Source organism: Triticum urartu, chromosome 5A (assembly GCF_056163025.1).
Source record: "Triticum urartu cultivar PI428250 chromosome 5A, HENAU_Tu73, whole genome shotgun sequence".
NCBI classification, from domain to species: Eukaryota; Viridiplantae; Streptophyta; class Magnoliopsida; order Poales; family Poaceae; genus Triticum; species Triticum urartu.
Genome location: NC_141877.1, coordinates 259,979,458 through 260,006,543, shown reverse-complemented (window position 1 = coordinate 260,006,543; position 27,086 = coordinate 259,979,458). Strand labels below are relative to the sequence as shown.

General features: G+C 46.7%; 1 long non-coding RNA gene and 1 pseudogene across 1 annotated transcript; both read left to right on the top strand.

Annotated features, from left to right (window-relative positions):
* The first annotated feature begins 4,643 nt into the window (after positions 1 to 4,643).
* On the top strand, positions 4,644 to 8,610 carry LOC147970983 (uncharacterized). The gene is made up of 3 exons (XR_015603276.1): positions 4,644 to 4,947; positions 6,245 to 6,319; positions 7,664 to 8,610. It is a non-coding gene; the product is annotated as an uncharacterized LOC147970983 (long non-coding RNA).
* A 10,460-nt stretch (positions 8,611 to 19,070) lies between these two features.
* On the top strand, positions 19,071 to 21,017 carry LOC125555855 (uncharacterized; annotated as a pseudogene).
* The last annotated feature ends 6,069 nt before the right edge of the window (positions 21,018 to 27,086 follow it).

Sequence of the window (27,086 nt, the reverse complement as noted above, 5' to 3'; positions counted from 1 at the left end):
ATGCAAGGATAGCATGACCGAACTGTGTGGTGACATAGGAATAAAAGGCGGTGAGTGTGGCAAGGGCATCGGACTTGCGACGAAGAGGAAATGTCCACACATAATGAGAGAAATCATCTAAGATCACCAAATAGTATAGGTAGCCCGTGTTGCTTGCAACCGAGGGTGTCCAAACATCACTATGCAATAACTGAAACGGAAAAGTGGAAATAGTGGTAGAAGCACTAAAGGGAAGACGAACGTGCTTGCCAAGATGACAAGCCTCACAAGTATGGTTGTCAATCTTATTGCATGAGAATGAAAAACTCTAAAGAATTTGACGCAAAGTGGTGGGGTTCGGGTGTCCCAAACGAGCATGCCAAAGGTTGACACCTGTAGCGAGGGCGACTGGGTGGTGGAGGCGATGGCGGAGGAGTGCACCGGATAGAGCTCGTCAGGACTATCACACCGGTGAAGGACCATCCGAGTATGGGCGTCCTTCACAGAAAAACCAACATCATCAAATTCAACGGTAATGGGATTCTCACAAGCAAGACGACGAACAGAGACAAGGTTCGTAACTAAATTAGGATAAACAAGAACATTAGACATGGTGACAGGCGTAGATGTGGAAGGAAACGAAGTACGACCAACATGTGTGATAGGTAGAGAGGAACCGTTACCAACGGTGATGCGAGTAGGAGTACGAACTGGAGTTAAGGAGTTTAAGGTACCGGGATGAGATGTCATGTGGGCGGTGGCGCCCGAGTCCATGTACCAAGCGCCGCCGGTGCCGAAGGGGTTCGGTGATGAGGCAGCCAAAGGAGTAGGGGCCCATGGCGGGGAGACCGGTAGCGAGGCGAAGCCAGCGTAGGGCTGAACCGGGGCGGGCGGAGCATGGCCGCCGGCCATCGGCGGGGTGGGCAGAGCCGTGGAGCTGACACTGGTCGGCTGTTGCAGCACGTCGAAGTTGGCCGGATGGCCCGCCGGGAAAGCCGCCGGCGCGGTGTAGCCGCCGAGGGGCCGAACCAGGGCGGGCGGAGCGTGGCCGCCGGCCATTGGCGGCGCCGGCTGCATGTTGGTGAAGGGAGACGGCGCGCCCACATACATGGGGCCAAAGGGAGACGACGCAACAAAAGACATTGCAGCGGCGACGATGGTGGCTGGGGAAGGAGGCGCAACGGCGGCGGCTGGAGGGGGCACGACGGCGGCCGGGGTGGCGACGGTAAGAGGAGCGGTGGCGGCGCGGATGAGGGGCCGCGGCAGCTAGATGGAGAGAGAGCATGAGCGGGGGTGGGGAAGGGCGGCTATGAAGAGCTGCGGCGGCGGCGGCGCGAGAAAGGCGCAGCGGCGGCAAGGGTTAGGGTTCAAAGGAGGAGGTTGCGAAAGCGAGGAGCAGAGTGCAGCGGCGACCGGCGGCGGTGGCAGCGGCGTGGAAGGCGCGCGACGGCAACGGTGGCGGGTGGCGACGGCGGCGGCGGCGGCGTGAGGTGGGCGGGGCAGCGGCGACCGGCGGTGGTGGCGGCGGCAACGCGGAGGGCGTGCGGCGACGGCGGCGGGTGGCAGCGGCGGCGTCGACGCGGAGGACGCGCGGCGGTGGCGGCTAGGGTTAGGTCGACCGACCTGTGATAGATACCATGTAGAATATGAAATATAGACTGTGCAAACACAATGTATTGATCGGTGCACCAGACATGTATATATGAGTACAGAGAGGGGTCACAACCTTGACTATACAAAGAAAACAGGAGGTGGGCTCAATACATAATATACTCAACAGTGTCTTTCTAGGTTGTGCTCAACCAAACATTGCTTATAATTTTCAGTACAGTACTTAAATATGAAGTACATGATATGCATGTTGTACTATATTGAAATCTCATGATGCAGCATTTTTTGAAAATATGTTTCCTATGGAAGATATGTATAGCACCACTAGCATTTCTTTTGAGATATTTACTACATCTAGTACATCTGCATTTCTTTTGAGATATTTACTAAATCTAGTACATCTGATGATTATTGCACGAACCCACACAAGGAAGTCCTTGAGAAGGATAATGATGATCTCATGCGAGAAGCAAAAGACAAAGGATTGCAAAATCATTTGATAATGATCTCAGTGCATATATTGTGGATGACACTCCCGAGTCTATTATAGAGGCATATGCAACTCGAGATATAGATGACTGAAAAAATAGTTCATAATGATACAGATTCAATTCTTTCTAACATAACTTGAGAACTAACTGGATGGCCCCAGCACTGAAGCGGTGTGCCGGCCAAGAGAGCCGCATGCGCTTGTTCAATGCCTGAGAGACATGACTGGAGACAACTATCTATCACATTCAGACCACCTGCCCTATCAGGCCACCTGCTGGCATTAAACAGGTGCGACCACCTAGAAACCCACTCTAACGCTCGTATTGAAATAGCCCGCACTTGGCCTGATCGATGACCGCTATTTGTACGTGGCCACACCTGACATGATCCGCACCGTACCATGCCCACTCCTGTTCCTCCTCCATGCACCACCTTCACCATGATCCTGAGCTCTATAGCGATGTGGGAGAGCCTCTCGATGGAGCAGAAGCACGACTTGGCCGGCCTTGCGGCCGACTGGGAGGACCGTCATGTGCGACAGGTATTGGCCGGCTTGCCAGCGAGATCACTGGAGCTAAGCGACGATGACCCGACAATGGAGGAGGTGTCTGACAATGAGCTGGTCCCCCGCTCGCGCTGGCCCATGTCGGCTCCACCATAGAGCAAGCGCGTCACTAGAACCTTGCCCTCCCCGTGCTTCACTGGCTGATAACAAGCGAAATCTATGACGAGTTCACGAGCGCGAAGGCCGCGACAGCCATGCCATGGAGGACTCAAACTTCCTCGATGAGCAGCAGGAGTACTATAAGGCCGCGCGCAGTGCTCGCGCCGGAGTTAGACACAGAGGCGGGATGGTGGCGCAGGCGATTGTGGACGGACACGGCGGCAGCTCCGCGTCGTTCGCACTGGGCGGCAACCACCGCAAGGTTGTCCCATCCACGTCTATCGTGGGCCTCACCTCGACCGACGATATCCAGGCCGTGAACTCTGATGAGGAAGAGTAGAACATGGGAGGCGAGTGTCCATGTCTCATGTGGGTACATCTGTGTCTCATGCTTACTCTTCCTCACCGACCCGCAGCTTCACTTCCCGAAGCTCACGACCGGCGAAGATGTCGAACATGGGAAACAACAAGGACTTGGAACACATACGCCATCATAGATTTAGACTACGTTAAGCTTTAGACGCTTTTGTTTAATGATTTTTTTCCAAAATGACATGAATGTGGTCTGCTTTAATGAAAATCATTAGGTTTAATGGAATTGTCATGAATGTGGTCTAGTTTAATGAAAATCATCAGGTTTGCATGAAATTCGTTTGGTTTGTTCAAATTTGTTTTAAATATGTTCAAACTTTTGAGGTACATAGTTGGATGGCGCCTCTCATACCCATGTCTCTGGATGGATACTGTGTCCATTTTAGGGGTTTGCGTTGGATATGCCCTAAGTGGATGCTCAAAAAGTAGACCCGATGGTACTGTTGATAGGTGGAACGCACGACTTGCGTCCAAGGGCTAAACTCAGAGAGAAGACAAATAATACTTTGACACCTATTCATATGTAGCTATAGACTAACCACCATTTGAGTACTATTTTTTGTGGTTGTCTTTTATGGTCTTATCACTCATTAAATGGACATGAAGACAACTTCCCTACATCAATAGTTAAAGAGAAAATCCACATGGATCAACCCAATAAAAATCTATATGACCTTTTTGAAATTTACATTTTTCTGGAGTCTTTTTGAAAATTACTACTCTCATATCTTGGAACGAGGGACAGAGGATTTCAGAATCGATCGTCCCCCGTGCAAGAAGGTGGAGCGCCTTGCTCACTTTTCTTCCTTCCACTCGAAGAAAGAAAAGGCAATCTCGCCGCTGCCAGGAGTCTCCCCTGCCGCCGCCCCTTGGTGACTCCCCTATACCGGTGACCTTGATCGTCGGTGGTAGTGGTGGTGGTGGTGGTGGTGTGGAGGGGGGTCTCCAGAGCCACGCGTGCGGATGTAACACCCCGAGAATCATGCTACAGTAATCTCCCCCCTAATGGTGACCATGTCATCATGATTATTGAGCAAGTTGCCACTTGCCCAAAAATCAAGTCAAATTCAAATTTTAATTACAAGTCAAATTATTATTTCTTCAAATGGTAAAACAAAAATGTTCGTTGGGTTGTAAATAGTCATTGAGTAATTAGCATGCAGAATCCAACATAAAATGACTTCTTAAATTTGTCCTTAAAAATATTTTAGTGGACTAGCAAGGTTAAATAAACAAACTTAAATTCAAATATAAATTTAGACAGTCTCATTTGGCCTAAAACTTTTTGTGCAACCTTGTAGTGTTGACTAGGATTTATGAGCAAAGTTTTATTGATAATAATAATAATAATAATAATAATAATAATAATAATAATAATAATTTGCATAATCTAAATGCAAAACAGTGGTGGAAAATAATACAAAGAAGAAAAAGGGAAAATATACTATACCTACTACGGTTCGATGCTTGCCACCGAGGCTCTACAGGAGCAACATGAGATGGATAAGAAGACCCCCCCGACCCGATAGACAAACCCTAGCCCTCGCTTATCCCCTCGCTCGTCCTCTCCCTCTCGGTTTGGTTCGCTTCTGAGCTACCGTCGACGCGTCGTTGCCGTCCACGTGGCCACCGGCCTCCCCGGCGACCGAGAGGTTGTCCAGAGACTTCCTCGTCACCGACTCCGTCATCCCTGTGCATCCGTTCGACAGGAGACGCACCGTGCGCTCGGGATCGAGCCGGTCTCTCCACCATGGCCACAGCATCTCACCGTCGATCTACATCACTGCGCCACCTCGGCCGTCGCAAGCACATCCCCGGCCTTCCTCTCGGTGAGCCGCGCCGATTCCCCTCTTCCCCCGTCGAATCCATAGTTGTATGCCTCCACCATCGCGTGCTCGGATCTCTATGGGAGCTCGTGCTCACCACCACTCCCGTTGTGCTTCCCCGCGCCCATGCGTGCATCGGCCACGTTCTCTGAACACGACCGCCTACGCGTGGCTGCACGCCCCTGGCCTTGCCTTGGCGTGCCGCGGCGCGCCCGTAGCCACCCTTGTCCGCACTCGTTGTACCGCTGCTGCCTGCGTACTGCAGGGCTGCACCGCGGTCTGGCGTGCTTCCTGGCCACAGCCACCCTTGCGCATGTGTCCCGCTCGCCCTGCCTTACTCGCTGGACGCCCCTGGCCGTGCCCACGCGCGCGCTTGCGCAGCCCTGCTTGTTGTCGTAGCCGCCCACTGCCTGTTGTGCCCGTGTGCATCGCGCTCGCTCGCCGGTGCTCTGCTGCTGGCTGCGTGCTGCTTCTGCTGCCTTCCGCTGGCTACTACTGCTGCTACTGTTTTCCTACTACTGTAGTTGCTGCTTTGCTAGCTCCTGCTAAGCTGCTGCTCATAATGGCTGCCGCCGCCGCCGCGCTTTGCTCCTGCCGGTGCTTGCACTACCATGCTGCTGTTCTAGTTGCTACGTGATGTGTGCGTGCTGTGTGTATGTATGTGTGTTGTGTGTACAGTGCGCGTGCGTGTGCGTGTTGTGTGTGTGAGTGGCTCGGCTGGGCTCTGTCCACTAATAGCCGGCCCTTAAGTTTAATTAGTGTTGGATTAGCTTAGGGGTATTTTAGTGCTAAACTAGTCTAGTAGTAGATGACATGTAGGACCCCATTTAAATAAATTAGATTTACTTAATTGTTTAGATAAATAGTCTATGACATGTGGGTCACACATGCCCTTTTGACTACTCAAATTGACTTGGTTAATTTGGATTAAACTAAATATAATAAATCCAAAAATGTGAGAAAATACTTAAAACTTTGGAAAATCATAGAAAATTAACTGTAACTCCGATGAAAAAACTTTGTACATGAAAGTTGCTCAGAACAACGAGATGAATCCGAATACGCGGCCCCTTTGTCCGCCACACATCCCTAGTATAGCGAACACGCAACTTTCCCCCTCCGGTTCATCTGTCCGAAAACGTCAAACACCGGGAATATTTTCCCGGATGTTTTCCCCCTTCGCTAGGAGCACCTAATACTATGTTAGGTCACCTCTAGCACCGCGTAATGCCTTGTTATGTTTTGTGATGCTATATTTGCTCCGTATTTACTGTTTCTTCTCCCTCTTATTCTCCGGTAGACTACGAGACTGACGCTGCTGCTGCCCTGATCGACTACGTTGTTGACGACTTCTCTCTCTTGCCAGAGCAACCAGGCAAGCCCCCCTTGATCACCAGATATCGCCTACTCTCCTCTATACTGCTTGCATTAGAGTAGTGTAGCATGTTACTGCTTTCCGTTAATCCTATTCTGATGCATAGCCTATCATTGTTGCTACAACTGTTGATACCTTACCTGCAATTCTAAATATTTAGTATAGGATGCTAAATTATCATCAGTGGCCCTACATTCTTGTCAGTCTGCCATGCTATACTATCGGGCCGTGATCACGTCGGGTGTTGATCACGGGTAAATACATACATATATACATACTATACAGGTGGTGACTAAAGTCGGGTCGGCTTGTTGAGTACCCGCAAGTGATTCTGATGTGGGGCCTGAAGGGGCAGGTGGCTCCATCCAGGTAGTGGTGGGCCTGAGTTCCCGACGGTCCCCGACTGTTACTTTGAGGCGGAGCGACAGGGTAGGTTGAGACCACCTAGGAGAGAGGTGGGCCTGGTCCTGGTCGGTGTCCGTGGTTACTTCAAAATAACACGCTTAACGAGATCTGGGTATTTGATCTGAGTCTGGCTACTGGCCTATACGCACTAACCAACTAGGCGGAGACAGTTATGGGCACTCGACGTCATGGTATCAACCGAAGCCTTCGTGACGTCAGCGACTGAGCAGCGTGCATCGGGTTGGACTGGAATGCCTGCTCTTGTACAAGGGAGGCTAGGTCTGCTCATCGGCCGCGTACGCAACGTGCAGGTGTGCAATGGGCTATGGGCCTAGACCCCTGCGCGCATAGGATTTAGACCGGCGTGCTGACCTCTCTGTTGTGCCTAGGTGGGGCTGCGACTTGTTGATCTTCCGAGGCCGGGCATGACCCAGAAAAGTGTGTCCGGACAAAGGGGATCGAGCATGTTGGGAAATGTGGTGCACCCCTGCAGGGAAGTTAATCTATTCGAATAGCCGTGATCTTCGGTAATAGGACGACTTGGAGTTGTACCTTGACCTTATGACAACTAGAATCAGATACTTAATAAAACACACCCTTCCAAGTGTCAGATACAACCGGTGGTCGCTCTCTCACAGAGCGACGAGGGAAGGATCATCGGTTAGAGTTATGCTATGCGATGTTACTTGGTGAACTTACCATCTACTCTCTTCTTCTGCTGCAAGATGGAGGTTACCAGAAGCGTAGTCTTCGATAAGACTAGTTATCCCCCTCTTATTCCGGCATTCTGCAGTTCAGTCCACATATGCTACCCTTTTCCATTTGATACCAATGCATACATATGTAGTGTAGCTCCTTACTTGCGAGTACTTTGGATGAGTACTTACGGTTGCTTTGCTCGCCCTTTTCCCCATTTCTATACCCGATTGTTGCGACCAGACGATGGAGTCCAGGAGGCAGATGCCACCGTGGACGACGACTACTACTACACGGGAGGTGCTTACTACTACGTGCAGCCCGCTGACGACAACCAGGAGTAGTTTAGGAGGATCCCAGGTAGGAGGTCTGCGCCTCTTTCGATCTGTATCCCAGTTTGTGCTAGCCTTCTTAAGGCAATCTTGTTTAACTTATGTCTGTACTCAGATATTGTTGCTTCCGCTAACTTGTCTATGATCGAGCTCTTGTATTCGAGCCCTCGAGGCCCCTGTCTTGTAATATGATGCTTGTATGACTTATTTTATTTGTAGAGTTGTGTTGTGATATCTTCCCGTGAGTCCCTGATCTTGATCGTACACGTTTGTGTGTATGATTAGTGTATGGTCAAATCGGGGGCGTCACAGTGGATCATTTTTTACTCTCATAGTTTAGGTTTTTAGGATGTTCTTCGTCTTGGATTCGGCGATGACGATGCCGACATTGAATAAAGTTTGTTCAGATCCAACTCCGACGAGGTGATCGGTCCTATGGTTGGGGATGGATTTGGAAATCATTCTGTCCAAACAAGCATGGTGTGGCTGTTGGGGAACGTAGTATTTCAAAAATTTCCTACGATCACGCAAGATATATCTAGAATAAGCATAGCAATGAGCGGGGAGAGTGTGTCCACGTACCCTCGTAGACCGAAAGCGGAAGCGTTTAGTAACGCGGTTGATGTAGTCGAATGTCTTCACGATCCAACCGATCCAAGTACCGAACGTACGGCACCTCCATGTTCAGCACACGTTCAACATGATGACATCCCTCGAGCTCTTGATCGAGTTGAGGACGAGGGAGAGTTCTGTCAGCATGACGGCAGGTGATGATGAAGTTACCTGCGTAGGGCTTCGCCTAAGCACTACGATGATATGATCGAGGTGTTAACTGTGGAGGGGGGCGCTGCACACGGCTAGGAACAATTGATGTGTGTTCTAGGGGTGCCCTCCCCACGTATATAAAGGAGGGAGAGGGAGGGAGGCATCCTAGGGCGCGCCCAAGTAGAAGGAATCCTACTTGAGCCCTTACTCTAATTCACCCCCTACCATATTTGGACAAGGGGGAAAGGAAGGAGGGGGGAGGGGAAGGAAGTAGGAGTCCTACTTCATATTTTCCTTTTCCTCCTCTCCTTTCCCTTTCTCCCCACGTGGCTGGCCCTATAGGGGGCGCACCAGCCCCTTGTGGGCTGGTGTGTTCCCTTACTTGGCCCATTGATACGTCCATTTTGCATCATGCTTTTATATCAATATTTATTGCATTATGGGCTGTTTTTTTGAAATAAAACATCCTCTTTATTTATTAGTAATAATGGTTACATCATTATGGATTTCTTTTCCTCCTGCTGATAGCAACTTTTCCTTCCAACCACTGATTTTCATAACAATTCGATCTATTAAGAATTGGAAACAATCACTTTTGTACATACCCACATTTGAAGGCAGACCCAAATATTTGTCATTGAGAGCTTCAGTCATAATGTTCAGAATAGTACATATATGCGCCTTATCTTCCACTTTCATGTTGGGACTAAAAAATATACTAGATTTTTTAACACTCACCATTTGCCCCGATGCAGCACAATAAGCATCCAAAACTGCTTTCAGCGCCTCCGCGTTCATGGAATTAGCTTGCATCAGGATTAATGAATCATCCGCGAATAGGAGATTTGAAATAGATGGGGCATCTCTGCTAACTTTAATTTCAGAAATACTTCTATTCTCCTCTGCATTAGCTAAGAGTGCAGTCAGGCCTTCCGTACATAATAAAAATAAATATGGGGAGAGAGGGTCCCCCTGCCTCAGTCCTCTAGATGGTTTGAAGCTCTCTGTTTCTTCCGTGTTAAAACGAACCCAATATTCCACCGATGACACACATTGCATAATTAAATTCACCCAATCCTGCTGAAAGCCTAGTCTCAACATGATTTCCTTTTAAAAAGGCCACTCCACTCGGTCATATGCTTTGTGCATGTCCAGTTTGATTGCACACAGGCCCTCTTTACCGGTCCTTCTATTTTTTATTTTGTGGAAACATTCATAAGCCACTAAGATGTTATCTGTAATCATTCTTCCAGGCACAAAAGCACTTTGGGTAGGGCTAATAATATCTGGGAGGATTGTCTTCAAATGAGCAACAATCATCTTTGAAATGACCTTATACACCACATTGCATAAGCTGATTGGTCTAAATTGAGTTACCTTTTTCGGGGAGTTAACTTTTGGGATCATTACTATTGTAGTATCATTCCAACCATCAGGTATAGTACATGTATTCACCGCTTGGAGAACCTCTTCAGTCAAATCATCCCCTAACATAGCCCAAAATCTCTTATAAAAATGGCGTGAAGGCCATCTGGCCCCGACGCCTTTAAATCACCAATGTCAAAAAGTGCCTTCCTAACCTCTTCGGCCATGTAGGGGGCAAGGAGAGCCCTATTCATCTCATTCTTACTTTTCTTTTTACAAGGGATAGGACCTCATGGTTTGGTTGACTAACTTCTGAAGTAAACAGGTTAGAAAAATACCCTAGAATATGATTCTTCATCTCCGTGTCTTTTACCCAACCCCCATTATCGTCAAGCAATTTTTTTATCTGATTTCTCTTCTTTCTAGCTGTTGCGGCGTTATGGAAAAAAGAAGTATTGCGATCACCATGCAATAACCAGTTTGCTCGACCCCGTTGTAGCCAGTGTATCTCCTCTTGTTCCAATAAATTTTCAATCAATACAATAGTCTCCTTTTGACGTGCAAGAGAGTTAGCATTCACAGGCCCTGTCCATAATTTTTCTAAATCTTTTTTTAGTTTGTTGATTCTTTTTTTTGGACCCTTAAGGATATCACGATCCCAAGTGTGCAAATCTGCATGTACCGCTCTTGTACGATCAGCGAGAGACGGCCCTATGCCTAACATCTTCGCTTTTTCCCAAGCTTTACGTACAACTTCCGTAACCGTCTCTTCTTTCAACCATCGAGCTTCAAAATGCTTCCTTCGACTTTTTGAGCGGTCAAAAACATTATCGTCAAAATATTCCGTGTCTAAAATAATAGGGCGATGGTCTGAGTGTACATGTTCTTCGTTTATAACCGCCGCACGAGGGAATTTATTCGCCCAATCCACATTACAGACCGCTCGATCTAGTCTTTCCCTGATTTCGCCCCTCCTCCATGTAAATAAGTCACCCATACATCCCATATCTGCTAGTCCACAATCTCCCAAACAATTTCGAAAATCTCTCATCATCACATTTGGTCTCACATTCCCTCCCTCTTTCTCAGATGATAACAAAATTTCATTAAAATCTCCTGAAACTACCCATGGGTGATCGCCCTTCTTATACAAATTTTGAATATCATCCCATGACAAAGCACGGTCACTCCAGTTGGGGTGCCCATAAAAGCCTGTTAAACGCCACTGCACAGAATTCCCATTCATGAAAACAACATCAATAAAATTATTTGACACATAGTTCAACTCAACTTTATTCATATTCTGATAAAACAAGACAAGACCACCCGCCCGGCCATCGCTCTCAACTACATACATTGAATCGAAATTTAAAACTCGACGAAGCTCATCGGCTTTACATTTATTTAAGTGAGATTCTGAAAGGAAAATTAGCTCTGCTTTGGTACGCTCCTGTAGATCCAAGAGCTCGCGAACCGCCGTGGGAGAGAGCATCCCATGGCAGTTCCATCCGATGATTCTCATTTGGCCCAGCGTACCTCCTCTTCAGAGGCCGCCAATGCGCCATCATTATGTCACAATACTTATGCCTATTCCCTCTTATTTTACAAGAGGGAGAATGCCGACAGCTGGGATTCTGGCTGGAAAAGAAGCAAATAGTAGAGACCTATTCTGCACAGCTCCAAAAGTCCTGAAACTTCACGGATGATGTTCTCCAAATATATAAAAAAACCTTGAGCACAAGAACTTCACCAGGGGGGCACACCCTGCCCACGAGGGTGGGGGGCGCGCCCCCTACCTCGTGGGCCCCCTGGTGGCCCTCTGGTGACCATCTTCTGCTATATGGACTCTTTCGATGGGAAAATAATCATAAGCCATCTTCTCGGACGAAACTCCTCCGCCACAAGGCGGAACCTTGGCGGAGCCAATCTAGGGTTCTAGCGGGGCTGTTCTGCCGGGGGAACTTCCTTCCCGGAGGGGGAAATCATCGCCATCGTCATCACCAACGCTCCTCTCATCGGGAGAGGGCAATCTCCATCAACATCTTCATCAGCACCATCTCATCTCAAAACCCTAGTTCATCTCTTGTATCCAATTCTTGTCTCCAAGTCCGGGATTGGTGCTAGTAGGTTGCTAGTAGTGTTAATTACTACTTGTAGTTAATGCTAGTTGGTTTAATTGGTGGAAGATCATATGTTTAGATCCTATATGCACATTAATACCCCTCTGATTATGAACATTTTTATGCTTTGTGAGTAGATACTTTTATTCCCGAGGACATGGGAGAAGTCTTGCTATTAGTAGTCATGTGAATTTAATATTCGTTCGATATTTTAATGAGATGTATGTTGTCTCTCCTCTAGTGGTGTTATGTGAACGTCGACTACATGACACTTCACCATTATTTGGGCCTAGAGGAAGGCATTGGGAAATAATAAGTAGATGATGGGTTGCTAGAGTGACAGAAGCTTAAACCCTAGTTTATGCGTTGCTTCATAAGGGGTTGATTTGGATCCATATGTTTCATGCTATGGTTAGGTTTACCTTAATACTTTTGTTGTATTTGCGGATGCTTGCAATAGAGGTTAATCATAAGTGGGATGCTTGTCCAAGTAAGGGCAGCACCCAAGCACTGGTCCACCCACATACCAAATTATCAAAGTACCGAACGCGAATCATATGAGCGTGATGAAAACTAGCTTGACGATATTCCCATGTGTCATCGGGAGTGCTTTACATCATATAAGAGTCTGTCCAGGCTTGTCCTTTGCTACAAAAGGATTGGGCCACCTTGCTGCACTTTATTTACTTTTGTTACTTGTTGCTCGTTACAAATTATCCTATCACAAAACTATCTGTTACCACTTATTTCAGTACTTGCAGAGAATACCTTGCTGGAAACCGCTTATCATTTCCTTCTGCTCCTCGTTGGATTCGACACTCTTACTTATCGAAAGGACTATGATAGATCCCCTATACTTGTGGGTTATCAAGACTCTTTTCTGGCGCCGTTGCCGGGGAGTGAAGTTCCTTTGGTAGGTGGAATTTGGTAAGGAAAAATTTATATAGTGTGCTAAAATTTACTGTCACTTGTTACTATGGAAAGTAATCCTCTGAGGGGCTTGTTCGGGGTATCTTCACCCCGACCAGTAGAGCAAAGAGTTGCTCCTCAACCTACTGAACCTACTGAAAATGAAAATGCTTGCTTTGAAATTCCTTTGAGTATGGTAGGAAACTGCTAGCTAACCCTTTTTTAGGAGATGGAACGAAACATCCTGATGAGCATCTAATATATGTGGATGAAGTTTGTGGATTATTTAAGCTTGCAGGTGTACCCGGAGATGTTGTTAAGAAGAAGGTCTTCCCTTTATCTTTGAGGGGAGATGCATCGACATGATATAGGCTATGTGATGATATGGAGTCTTGGAACTACAAACGATTGAAATTGGAATTTCATCAAAAGTTTTATCCTATGCATCTTGTTCATCGTGATCGCAATTATATATATAATTTTTGGCCTCGCGAAGGAGAAAGCATCGCTCAAGCTTGGGGGAGGCTTAAATCAATGTTATATTCATGCCCTAATCATGAGCTCTCAAGAGAAATGATTATTCAAAATTTTCATGCTCGGCTTTCTGGTAACAATCGCACCATGCTTGATACTTCTTGTGCTGGCTCTTTTATGATGAAGACTATTGAATTCAAATGGGATTTATTGGAAAGAATTAGACGCAACTCCAAAGATTGGGACCTCGACAATGGTAAGGAGTCAGGTATGATACCTAGTTTTGATTGTGTTAAATCTTTTATGGATACCGATTTTTTTCGTAAATTTAGCACTAAATATGGACTTGACTCTGAGATAGTAGCTTCTTTCTGTGAATCTTTTGCTGCTTATGTTGATCTCCCCAAGGAGAAGTGGTTTAAATATCATCCTCCCATAGAAGTAAAAGTAGCTGCACCTATTAAAGTTGAAGAAAAGACTATTACTTATAATGGTCCTATTGTTCCTACTTCTTATGTTGAGAAAGCACCTTTCCCTGTTAGGATAAAGGATCATGCTAAAGCTTCAACTGTGGTTCGTAAAAGCAATATTAAAATATATACACCTCCTAAGGAAGTTAAAGTTGAACCCAATATTGCTATGGTTAAAGATCTCTTGTCTGATAATATAGATGGGCATGTTATTTATTTCTGTAATGAAACTGCTAGAATTGCTAAACCCCGTGATACAGATAAACCTAGACCTGTGGTAGGCATGCCTGTTATTTCTGTCAAAATAGGAGATCATTGTTATCATGGCTTATGTGATATGGGTGCTAGTGCTAGTGCAATACCTATTGACTTATACAAAGAAATTATGCATGACATTGCACCTGCTGAGATGGAAGATATTGATGTTACAATTAAACTTGCTAATAGAGATACTATTTCACCAATGGGAATTGTTAGAGATGTTGAAGTCTTGTGTGGGAAAACTAAATATCCTGCTGATTTTCTTGCCCTTGGTTCCCCACAAGATAGTTTTTTCCCATTATATTTGGTAGACCCTTCTTAAATACTGTTAATGCTACCATAGACTGCAAAAGGGATGTTGTTACTGTCGGTTTAGATGATATGACTCATGAATTTAATTTTTCTAAATTTAGTAGACAACACCGTGAAGAAGAATTACCTAGTAAGGATGAAATTATTGGTCTTGCTTCTATTGCTGTACCTCCTAGTGATCCTTTAGAACAATATTTGCTAAACCATGAAAATGATATGTTTATGAATGAAAGAAGGGAATTAGATGAAGTATTCTTTAAACAGGAACCTATTCTGAAAAACAATTTACCTATTGAAATCCTAGGGGATCCTCCTCCACCCAAGGGTGATCCCGTGTTTGAGCTTAAACCGTTACCTGATACTCTTAAATATGCTTATCTTGATGAGAAAAAGATATGTCCTGTTGTTATTAGTGCTAACCTTTCAGAGTATGAAGAAGAGAGATTATTAAAAACTCTGAAGAAGCACCGTGCTGCTATTGGGTATACTCTTGATGATCTTAAGGGCATTAGTCCCACTCTATGTCAGCATAAAATTAATTTGGAAGAAGATGCTAAATCATTTTGTAATCATCAACGCCGTCTGAATCCTAAAATGAAAGAAGTGGTAAGAAAGGAGATACTAAAGCTCCTTAAGGCAGGTATAATTTATCCCGTTGCTGATAGTAAGTGGGTAAGTCCTGTCCATTGTGTCCCTAAGAAGGGAGGTATTACTGTTGTTCCTAATGATAAAGATGAATTGATTCCTCAAATAATTATTATTGGTTATAGGATGGTAATTGATTTCCGCAAATTAAATAAGGCTACTAAAAAAGATCATTACCCCTTACCTTTTATCGATCAAATGCTAGAAAGATTGTTTAAACATACACATTTTTGCTTTCTAGATGGTTATTCTTGTTTCTCTCAAATACCTGTGTCAGCCAAAGATCAATCAAAGACTACTTTTACATGCCCTTTTGGTACTTTTTCTTATAGACGTAGCCCTTTTGGTTTATGTAATGCATCTGCTACCTTTCAAAGATGCATGATGGCTATATTCTCTGACTTTTGTGAAAAGGTTTGTGAGGTTTTCATGGACGACTTTTCTGTTTATGGATCTTCTTTTGATGATTGCTTGAGAAACCTTGATCGAGTTTTGCAGAGATGTGAAGAAACTAATCTTGTCTTGAATTGGGAAAAGTGCCACTTTATGGTTAATGAAGGTATTGTCTTGGGACATAAAGTTTCTGAAAGAGGTATTGAAGTTGATAAAGCCAAGGTTGATGCTATTGGAAAGATGCCATGTCCCAAGGACATCAAAGGTATAAGAAGTTTCCTTGGTCATGCCGGTTTTTATAGGAGGTTCATTAATGACTTCTCAAAAATCTCTCGGCCTCTGACTAATTTATTACAAAAAGATATACCATTTGTCTTTGATGATGATTGTGTAGAAGCATTTGAAATACTTAAGAAAGCATTGATCTCTGCACCTATCGTTCAGCCACCTGATTGGAATTTACCCTTTGAAATTATGTGTGATGCTAGTGATTATGCTGTAGGTGCTGTTCTAGGACAAAGAGTTGATAAGAAAATAAATGTTATTCAATATGCTAGTAAAACTCTAGACAATGCTCAAAGAAATTATGCTACTACTGAAAAATAATTCTTAGCAGTTGTATTTTGCTGTGATAAGTTTAGACCTTATATTGTTGATTCTAAAGTAACTATTCACACTGATCATGCTGCTATTAAATATTTTATGGAAAAGAAAGATGCTAAACCTAGACTTATTAGATGGGTTCTCTTGCTACAAGAATTTGATTTACACATTGTTGATAGAAAAGGAGCTGAGAACCCCGTTGCAGACAACTTGTCTAGGTTAGAAAATATGCTTGATGACCCACTACCTATTGATGATAGCTTTCCTGATGAGCAATTAAATGTCATAAATACTTCTCATACTGCTCCATGGTATGCTGATTATGCTAATTACATTGTTGCTAAGTTTATACCACCTAGTTTCACATACCAGCAAAAGAAAAAGTTCTTTTATGATTTGAGCCATTACTTTTGGGATGACCCACATCTTTATAAAGGAGTAGATGGTGTTATTAGACGTTGTGTACCTGAGCATGAACAAGAACAGGTCCTACGCAAGTGTCAGTCCGAAGCTTATGGAGGACACCATGCTGGAGATAGAACTGCACATAAGGTACTGCAATCTGGTTTTTATTGGCCTAGTCTCTTCAAGGATGCCCGTAAGTTTGTCTTATCTTGTGATGAATGTCAAAGAATTGGTAATATTAGTAGCCGTCAAGAAATGCCTATGAATTATTCACTTGTTATTGAACCATTTGATGTTTGGGGCTTTGACTATATGGGACCTTTTCCTTCCTCTAATGGTTATACACATATTTTAGTTGCTGTTGATTACGTTACTAAGTAGGTAGAAGCTATTCCAACTAGTAGTTCTGATCATAACACTTCTATTAAAATGCTTAAAGAAGTTATTTTTCCAAGGTTTGGAGTCCCTAGATATTTAATGACTGATGGTGGTTCACATTTTATTCATGGTGCTTTCCGTAAAATGTTTGCTAAATATGATGTTAATCATAGAATTGCATCTCCTTATCACCCTCAGTTTAGTGGTCAAGTAGAATTGAGCAATAGAGAACTTAAATTAATTTTGCAAAAGACTGTTAATAAGTCCAGAAAGAATTGGTCCAAGAAACTTGATGATGCATTATGGGCCTATAGAACTGCATATAAAAATCCTATGGGTATGTCTCTGTATAAAATGGTCTATGGAAAAGCATGTCACTTACCTCTTGAACTAGAACACAAGGCTTATTGGGCTATTAAAGAACTTAATTACGATTTTAAACTTGCCGGTGAGAAGAGGTTATTTGATATTAGCTCACTTGATGAATGGAGAACCCAAGCCTACGAAAATGCCAAGTTGTTTGAAGAAAAGGTTAAAAGATGGCATGACAAAAGGATACAAAAGCGTGAGTTTAACGTAGGTGATTATGTATTGCTATACAACTCTCGTTTAAGATTTTTTGCAAGAAAACTTCTCTCTAAATGGGAGGGTCCTTATGTTATCGAGGAGGTCTACCGTTCCGGTGCCATAAAAATCAACAACTTCGAAGGCACAAATCCAAAGGTGATGAATGGTCAAAGAATCAAACACTATATCTTAGGTAATCCCATAAATGTTGAAACCAATGTTATTGAAACGTAACCCCGGAGGAATACATAAAGGACACTTTCCGGAACGTTTCAGACTCCGAAAAGGAATAGGTATGTGGTACGTTAAGTAAACTGACTCCAAAACAGTTTTTAAGGAAATATTTCTCCGTTTTGGAATATTTAGAAAAATAGAAAAATAAGCAGCAGTTCGGAAAGGACACGAGGGCTCCACGAGGGTGGAGGGCGCGCCCTACCCCCTGAGCGCGCCCCTCTACCTCGTGGGCACCTCGTGTTCTCTCCGGACTCCGTTTTCTTACAGGACACGTATTTTGGTCAGTAAAAAATCATTATATAATCTCCCGGGGGTTTTGACTCCCGTATCACGCAAAAATCTCCTGTCTTTGTTTCGAGTTGTTTTCTGTCAGGGTTCTCAAGGCCAGGCACTATGTCGTCTCCCTCCTCCTCCAACCATGAGGGCAATGATGCTTGGCTAATGAAGATAGAGCTGAAGAGAGAAGAACCTATGGAGATCAACAAGGATGAAGGGATCAAGAAGGCCATGGAGGACCAAGTTCCAGCAACAGAGAACACCCTTCAACTGGATCACAATCCTCTTACTCCAACAGAAATCGAAGCTTTCAAGATGATTGAGTTGGCTCGTATACAAAATAAGTATCTCACACGTGAAAATATTTTGTTGAAGGAGCATATCATCGCACTCAAGGGCATTATCCGCAAGCTAGAAGACCTCCTACGCTCGATGTGCGACTATCCATCATCAACAACTCCACCTTCTTCTCCAACAAAGAAGAATTGAGTATCTGGTATGGGAACTCCACTTGGCAACTGCCAAGCTTGGGGGAGTGCCCCGGTATCGTATCACCATCACTTTTATCTTTACCATTTTTCTTAGTTCGATCCTTTTGGTAATATCTTGATCTAGTAGAATAAAAGTTCTTAGTATGATCTAGTCATGAGTTTTGCTTTATTATCCTTCTATGTAATCGAGTCCGTGAGATATATAATAAAGATTAGTGTTGAGTCAAGGGCTTGATTATTTTTGCCATGATCCCAAGTGAATAAAAGAAAAGAGAAAGAAATAAAAAGAAACAAAGAGATCATGTGACTCTTATGGAGAGTAATTAGCTCACATAGAAAGAGTATGATGAATAAAAGTTGTTGAGAGTTGACAAACATAGTTTTGGTCATCGTTGCAATTAATAGGAAGTAATAAAGAAAGAGAGGTCTTCACATATAGATATACTATCTTGGACATCTTTTATGATTGTGAGCACTCATTAAAATATGACATGCTAAAGAGTTGACATTAGCTCAACCGGGTGAAATTCCTTGTGGCGTCTCCCGCTCCCCGCTCCCGCTCGGTGGTGCCACGCCGGCCCCGTCGCACACCCTCTCCCGCCGGTAGCTGCTCCGGCTCCGGCGTCCACCTCTCCCGCTGGTAGCCGCTCCGGATCCGGCGTCCACCTCTCCTCGCGTGTATGGCGTCGGGCTCGCGCAGTCCCCCTTCTGTCTCTTTGGCGTTTCCCCAAGGGCGACCTGTGGTTTCTGGTCTGGGGCTCTCGGCTTCCCTAGGCTCGGCTGGATCATCGTCGGAGGCGCGAGGGCCGAAGGGGCGGCTGGCTATGCCTGCTTCGGGGCCCGCTGAGGGCTGGCGCCGCCCGGGGCCTTCACGCAAGGCCATGTGGCATCGGCGACGCGCTCTCCGGCGCCAGCAGGAGGCTGGCGCTCCTCGCAGATCTGCGTCGCCTACGTCTTAGGAGCTGCGCCAAATCCCGCAGGACCTCCATGGTCTCTGCTTCCGGTGCTTTGAGGAGGGTCACCGGCGTCAGGATTGCTTGAATCCTCCGCTGTGCATCCGTTGTGGTGGTGCTGGCCACGTCTCGTCCCAGTGTTTAGAGCCACGCAGTCCCATCTCCGTGGAGGAGCTCCACCGCATTGTCATCGCCAGAGTTGCCAGCAGGGTGCCGGCTCCGCGGCAGTCACCAGCGATTTGAAGGAGGTTGATGGAGCCTAGGCAGAGCACGCCGTCGGCGCCGCCCTCGCCAGTTGCGCCCAATCTCCCTCCTTTGGCTTCAGTGGCTGCGCCTGCGCCGTCCCCATCTGAGATCTGTGTGCTGCAGAGGTCCGAAGGCATGGATGACCTTGAGCGCCGTCTCCAGCTTGCGGTGGTGATGTACGTGGGCGGGGCAAGGCTGCTGGTCTCCTGTGAGGAGGCGGCAGTGGCGATTGCCGAGCAGTTAGGCATCCCTAGGTTTAGGTTCTCTGTTCACAAGTTCCACCCCGAGGATTTTCTGGTTGTCTTCGCTGCGCATCGGTTCCGGAACATGGCGCTGGCGGTTCCTTTGATCGAGCACCAGGGGTTCAAGCTGTTCATTAAGCCTTGGCTCTGGCAGGCGCAAGAAACATCGAGGCTGATGAGAGTGCAGATTGATGTCATGATTGAAGGGGTGCCATCACATGCGTGGACTCAGAGCACGGCAGATGAAATTCTGGGCAGCGCCTGTTTGATCGAGAGCTTGGCACCAGAGACAGCTAGCAGGGAGGATCTTTCGCTATTCAAGTTGAGAGCTTGGTGCGTAGACCCTGAGGATGTGCCGGTATTCCGCAGACTCTGGGTGCCGGAGCCAATGGAGTCGAGGCCGGACCCGGCGGCGAGGAGGCCTTCCTTTCGCCAGCTCCTGGAGTACCCAACCCTGGTGCACATTGGGAGGATGCGCGATTTCTCTCCGCCGGAGCTCTGGAGAGGGAGGTCCGGCTCCGACGAGGGGAGTGGACAGAGTGGTTTACCGAACAACTAACATGGTTCGCAGTTCGGTGGTGATTGGATGGTGCAGCCCTGGATGCGTGGGGTTAGAGATGCCAAAGGTCCAGATCGCGAGTGGCGCAGTCCGGCGAGCGGCGGTGCCGGTGGAGTGCCGGGAAGATCTTACCGCGCTGTCCTGGAAGGGAGGGTGGGGCCTTTCGAGTGGAGGCTTCCGCACATGGCTGATGAGAATCGCGACGGTCACGTGGGCCTTCGGGCGAGCTTTACGACCACGACTGATAAGATTCCGAGAAGTTCAAACACACCGGGATCTCAGCCGGGTACTTTGGCCACTGGGAGGGTGACAGTTGGCGGACGGGTTGCTTCGGATCCGCTGGATACGGTTGGCGAGGAGGTCACTGTCCTAGCCAGTTTGGCTTTTGCAGCGGATCAGAATCGGGCTGCAGGACAGGATCATGGCACTTTGGTGCTGGTCCCAGGAGAGACAGCGGGGCAGGTGGTTTCCACCAACCAGGAGGTGTCGAGGAGTGTGGGGCCGCAAGTGGACGTCGCTTCGGTCGAAAAAGAGGCGGTGGGATCCGTGCAGACCGCCCACGCGGTGGTCGTGGAAGAAACGTTGCATGCCAGGTAGGATCTGGTGCGGACCGGTTCACCGCAGGCCCGACTTGTGATGGAGGGCGACCAGGGGTTCGATCCACAGAGGATCTCGGGCCAGCAGGTGGTGCAGGAGAGACACGAGCAGCGACCGCCCAATGGCTGGGCCCCAGTCGAGGATTTGATGCAGGCCAATGCGGAGGAGCTGCCAAGGAAGATGGCCGAGGTAGTGCCCACCTCGATTGTGGTGGCCATGCAGAAAGAAGGGGGAAGGGACGACACTGTGGATGACATGACCACGTACGCTACAGGAACGGAGCTGGAACCGTTCAGAGTGCAAACTAGCGCTGGAACTGCTGGTTTGGAGATACAGCCAGGGGACACTAATTTGTCCAGCAAAGAGCAACTTGCGCTCAGCAACATAAGAGCCTTTTGTGCGGGGTTGCTTAAGAAGTTGGCCCCCCACTGCTTAAAGAATTCGAGGGACTGAGGGGAGTGAGGCCGGGATAGGATCCGTTCACTCCTCGGTGCACTACTAGATCTCTGGGGGTGGGGGCCCCTCACAAGACTAAAGCATCGGCGGCAGAAGCAGTGCTGTTGAAGATGCTGGGGTTCGACAGTGAGGATATTGTGGTTTCGGAGGATGCACTTGGGCAGCTACGACAAGTGTTCGACTCGCCTTTGCAGGAGCAGCAGCTTCGGGCGATTGCGGCCATCTTTGGCAAGGCGATTCCATTCAGCCTGGGGGGTGAGATGGAGAGCGTCGAGCTGGCCGTGGAGTAGGGGTGTAGATGTGTACTGACATGGGACTCTCTACCTTCTGATGTCGTACAATGCCCTAGAACTGGTGTGTTGGAACATAAGGGGAGTCAATAGCCCGGCCAAACGGAAAGCACTTAGGGAGTTTGTAGATTCGATCCGTACTGCCATCGTATGTATCCTAGAAACCAAACTTGAGATGGTGGACCATTTTGTGATTATGCAATGTATGGGGCCAGCATATGACGAATTTTTTTACCTTCCTGCTTCGGAGACACGTGGAGGGATTTTTGTGGCTTGGGATTCTACCAAAGTGCAATTGACAAATTTTGTCAATGACACACATTTTATCATGGGTTACGTCACCCCCTTGGATGGGCCGGCTTGGTGGCTAACAGTGGTTTATGGGCCTCAGGAGGACGCGGAGAAGATCATGTTTCTGGAGGAGCTCACGGCTAGGCGTCATCTGTGCCCTGGGCCTTGGATTGCCATTGGGGATTTTAACATGATTTTGTATGCGCAAGACAAGAAAAACGCCCTTCTGGATCGCAGGATGATGAGCAAATTCAAACGCTTTGTTGATGACAATGCGCTTAAGGAGCTCTTTCTTCATGGCCACAGATTTACCTGGAGTAGCGAACGGGAGATGCCTACTCTTACCAAAATTGATAGGGCTTTTGTGTCCATTGACTGGGAGCTGGACCATCCAGAGTGCTTATTGCAAGCCCTCTCTACCTCCACTTCAGACCACTGTCCGTTGTACCTCGCCATGGAAGGGCGCATACATTACAAGAGACGATTCCGGTTTGAGAAGTTTTGGGTGAAGCTTGATGGCTTTATGGATGTGGTAAAGGAGGCTTGGGTTTGCGATAGCGATACCACGGATCCCTTTCATAGGCTTGATGTATTGCCGAGGAACACTGCGAGAGCTTTGGATGCTTGGGGACAGAAAAAGGTCGGCAACATCAAGATGCAGATTGCAGTGGCAAACCTTGTCATTCTTCGGTTTGATTGCGCACAAGAGAGCCGGCTGTTATTGGAGGAGGAGAGAGCATGAAGGAGCAAGCTTAAGCATATGGTCTTAGGGCTTGCCTCGTTGGAAAGAACGATTGCGCGGCAAAGGTCCAGAATCACGTGGTTGCAGGAAGGAGATGCAAATTCGAAGTTGTTCCACCTGGTAGCTAATGGTAGGAGGATGAAGAATTTTATCTCGGCTATTCATGTGGGAGGACAGGTAATTGCAGATCAGCAAGGCAAAGAGGAGGCTTTCTACAACGCATACAGAGAGCTGTTGGGGAAAGACGATGTGAGAAAGCACACGCTGGACCTCAAAGAGTTAGGCATTCAGGCTGTTGATCTTGCGGAGCAGGATCCCATCTTTTTGGAGGAAGAAGTTTGGAGCATGGTGAAGGAGATGCCGTCAGACAAGGCTCCGGGGCCTGATGGCTTCATTGGCATATTTTTCCAAAAGGCCTGGGAGATTATCAAAGGAGATCTGCTGGCGGCACTCCACAGTTTCATGCTGGGTAATGGGGTTGGGTTCGGGCGGCTTAACCAGACACTTATAACACTAATTCCCAAGTCTGCTGAAGCCTGCTGCATCAATGATTTCAGACCGATCAGCCTGGTTCATAGCATGCCAAAGCTAGCATCTAAGCTACTGGCTACAAGACTGAGGCCGAGAATGGGGGAGCTGGTGCACATAAATCAATCAGCGTTCATCAAGGGCCGGAACATTCACGACAATTTTCTGCTAGTTCGACAAATGGCCCTAAGACTGCACAAACGTAAGGCCAAAGGTGTGCTTCTAAAGCTTGATATTTCGAGGGCTTTTGACTCGCTGTCCTGGCCTTTTCTATTCAAGGTTTTGCGCGCTAAAGGGTTTTCTGAGCGCTGGCTATCGAGGATTGCCACATTACTCACCTCGGCGAGCTCCAGAGTGCTGGTGAATGGTTCTGCTGGACCCAAATTTATGCATGCAAAGGGTTTGAGGCAAGGAGACTCGATCTTGCCGTTGCTATTCGTCATCGCCATGGATGTGTTAACGGAGATTGTGATCAAAGCGCATGAGGCTGAGGTGTTGTGCCGCATGAATGGATGCAGCCCATTGCAGCGGCTATCTCTCTATGCGGATGATGTGGTGTTTTTCATCAAGCCCTCTGTCTCAGACCTGCTGTTTGTGAAGGTAATGCTTGGGATTTTTGGTGAAGCTTCGGGCCTGAGAATCAACTACAACAAATCTGCGGCGATCATGATCAGGGCGGATGTTGGCGATGAACAGCTAGTAAAGGAGGCATTACCATGGAAGATGGAGACCTTTCCATGCAAATACTTGGGGTTACAACTCAGTATAAAGCAGCTAAAGAGGTCGGAGTGGCAACCGGTGGTGGACGCGGCACTTCGTATACTGCCAGGATGGCAAAGAGGGTTTGTAACTAGGCCTGGAAGATTGATTCTGGTCAACCAGGTGATGAGAGCTCGGCCGACACATCATCTGATTGTGGCAGAGGCTCCAAAGTGGGCTATTGAGCGAGTGGACAAGGGGTGCAGAGCATTCTTCTGGGCTGGGACAGAAGAGATCCATGGGGTCGGTGTTTGGTGTCTTGGCAACGAGTTTGTCGACCCAAACAACTTGGAGGATTAGGAGTCATTGATTTGTGCAAACAAGGGATTGCCCTGAGAAAGAGGTGGGAGTGGTTATCCAGGACTGATGACACAAGACCATGGCAAGGACTGAACTGGACACCTGACAAACAAGCTGCCGCAGCGTTCGCTAGTCTCGTGATGTGGCAGGTGGGAGAGGGAACGAAAGCGTTGTTCTGGAAAGACATGTGGATCAGTGGGGCCACGATTGGTGAGATTGCACCGCTGGTTTATCAAAGGGTCAGAACGCAAACCATCAACAGAACATGTGTGAAAGATGCGTTATGGTTACATGCATGGACGGACGACATTGTAGGCCAGTTATGCACAGAAGGCCTGGCCCAGTTTATCCAGTTGTGGGAGATCCTGATCTACATACAGTTGGAGCCTGGGTCCGTTGACAAGCCAATTTGGTCTTGGAGCCGAGAAGGAGTCTACACGACTTCCTTGGCTTATAAGATGCTTTGCATGGGAGGGATCCGGTTTAGAGCTTATGCTGCCATTTGGAAATGTTGGGCACCACTCGTCTGCAAGAATTTCATGTGGTTAGCGGTGCAATACAGGTTATGGACGGCGGATAGACGCTTTAGACATGGGTTACAGGACGAAAGATCGCATTGTTATCTTTGCGAACAGGAGGAGGACACCGTAGACCACATTACCATGCAATGTGTGTTTGCGCGGCAGGTGTGGTACCTTTGCTTCTCCAGAATGAGAATCAACCTGGATCTTTGCCCAACACAGCTTTCCACAATTGGTGATTGGTGGAGTACGACGAGGAAGACTATGCCGAAAGGGAGACGGAAGGGTTTTGATTCAGTGGTCACGTCAATATGCTGGAACATATGGAAGCAACGGAATGGCAGGGTTTTTGGGAGGAATGATACGAGAAATGCAAATGAAACTGTGGAATTGATCTGGCAAGAACTAGATAGGTGGTTAGAGCAGGAGCTTTAGGAGTCTCTACGTGGTGTGAGTAGTAGGGTTAAGCTAGGATGAGTGGAGGGTTTGGTGGATACGCTCCATGGGGGGCCATCTACCTTCCGTGTAATATCTTGTACATATCTTTCTCTCCTTCTATAAAGCTATGGTACGCCTTTGGCGTACCCTCGAAAAAAAGAGTTGACATTGGACAAGGAAGACAACGTGATGGGTTATGTTTTCTTACATCTGAGATAAATTATATTGTCTTGGATCCTCCAACATGTTGAGCTTGCCTTTCCCCCTCATGCTAGCCAAATTCATTGCACCAAGTAGAGATACTACTTTATACCAGTTTTGCCATGAGAGTCCACCATACCTACCTATGGATTGAGTAAGATCCGTCAAGTAAGTTGTCATCGGTGCAAGCAATAAAAATTGCTCTCTAAATATGTATGATTGATTGGTGTGGAAGAAATAAGCTTTATACGATCGTGTGATAGGGAAGTAATAAAAGTGACAGACTGCATAATAAGGGTCCATATCACAAGTGGCAATATAAAGTGACGTTCTTTCGTATTAGGATTTTGTGCATCCAACCATAAAAGTGCATGACAACCTCTGCTTCCCTCTACGAAGGGCCTATCTTTTACTTTTATCTGCTATACTGCAAAAGAGTCAAGGTGATCTTCACCCTTCCTTTTTACATTTTATCCTTTGGCAAGCATAACATGTTGGAAAGATCCTGGTATATATGGCTAATTGGATGTGGGTTTTCATGAACTATTACTGTTGACATTACCCTTGAGGTAAAACGTTGGGAGGCAAAACTATAAGCCCCTATCTTTCTCTGTGTCCGATTAAAACTCCATACCCATAAGTATTGCGTGAGTGTCAGCAATTGTGAAAGACTATATGATAGTTGAGTATGTGGACTTTCTGAAAAGCTCTTATACATTGACTCTTTCCTATGTTATGATAAATTGCAATTGCTTCAATGACTGAGATTATAGTTTGTTAGTTTTCAATGAAGTTTACGATCCATACTTGATATTGTGATTGAATTATTACTGTAGCATAAGATATCACATGAAAAGAATTATATAAGTTGCTGCTCTAAGAATGATCATGATGCCCTCATGTCCGTATTTTATTTTTATCGACACCTTCATCTCTAAACATGTGGACATATTTTTCGATTTCGGCTTTTCGCTTGAGGACAAGCGAGGTCTAAGCTTGGGGGAGTTGATACTTCCATTTTGCATCATGCTTTTATATCAATATTTATTGCATCGTGGGCTGTTATTACACATTATGTCACAATAATTATGCCTATTATCTCTTATTTTACAAGGTTTACATAAAGAGGGAGAATGTCGGGAGCTGGGATTCTGGCTGGAAAAGGAGCAAATATTAGAGACCTATTCTGCACAGCTCCAAAAGATCTGAAACTTCACGGATGATATTCTCCAAATATATAAAAAAACATTGAGCGCAAGAACTTCACCAGGGGGGCCACACCCTGCCCACGAGGGTGGGGGGCGCGCCCTACCCCCTGGGCGCGCCCCCTACCTCGTGGGCCCCCTGGTGGCCCTCCGGTGACCATCTTCTGCTATATGGACTCTTTCGATGGGAAAATAATCATAAGCCATCTTCTCGGACGAAACTCCGCCGCCACGAGGCGGAACCTTGGCGGAGCCAATCTAGGGTTCTGGCGTGGCTGTTCTGCCGGGGAAGCTTCCCTCCCGGAGGGGGAAATCATCACCATCGTCATCACCAATGC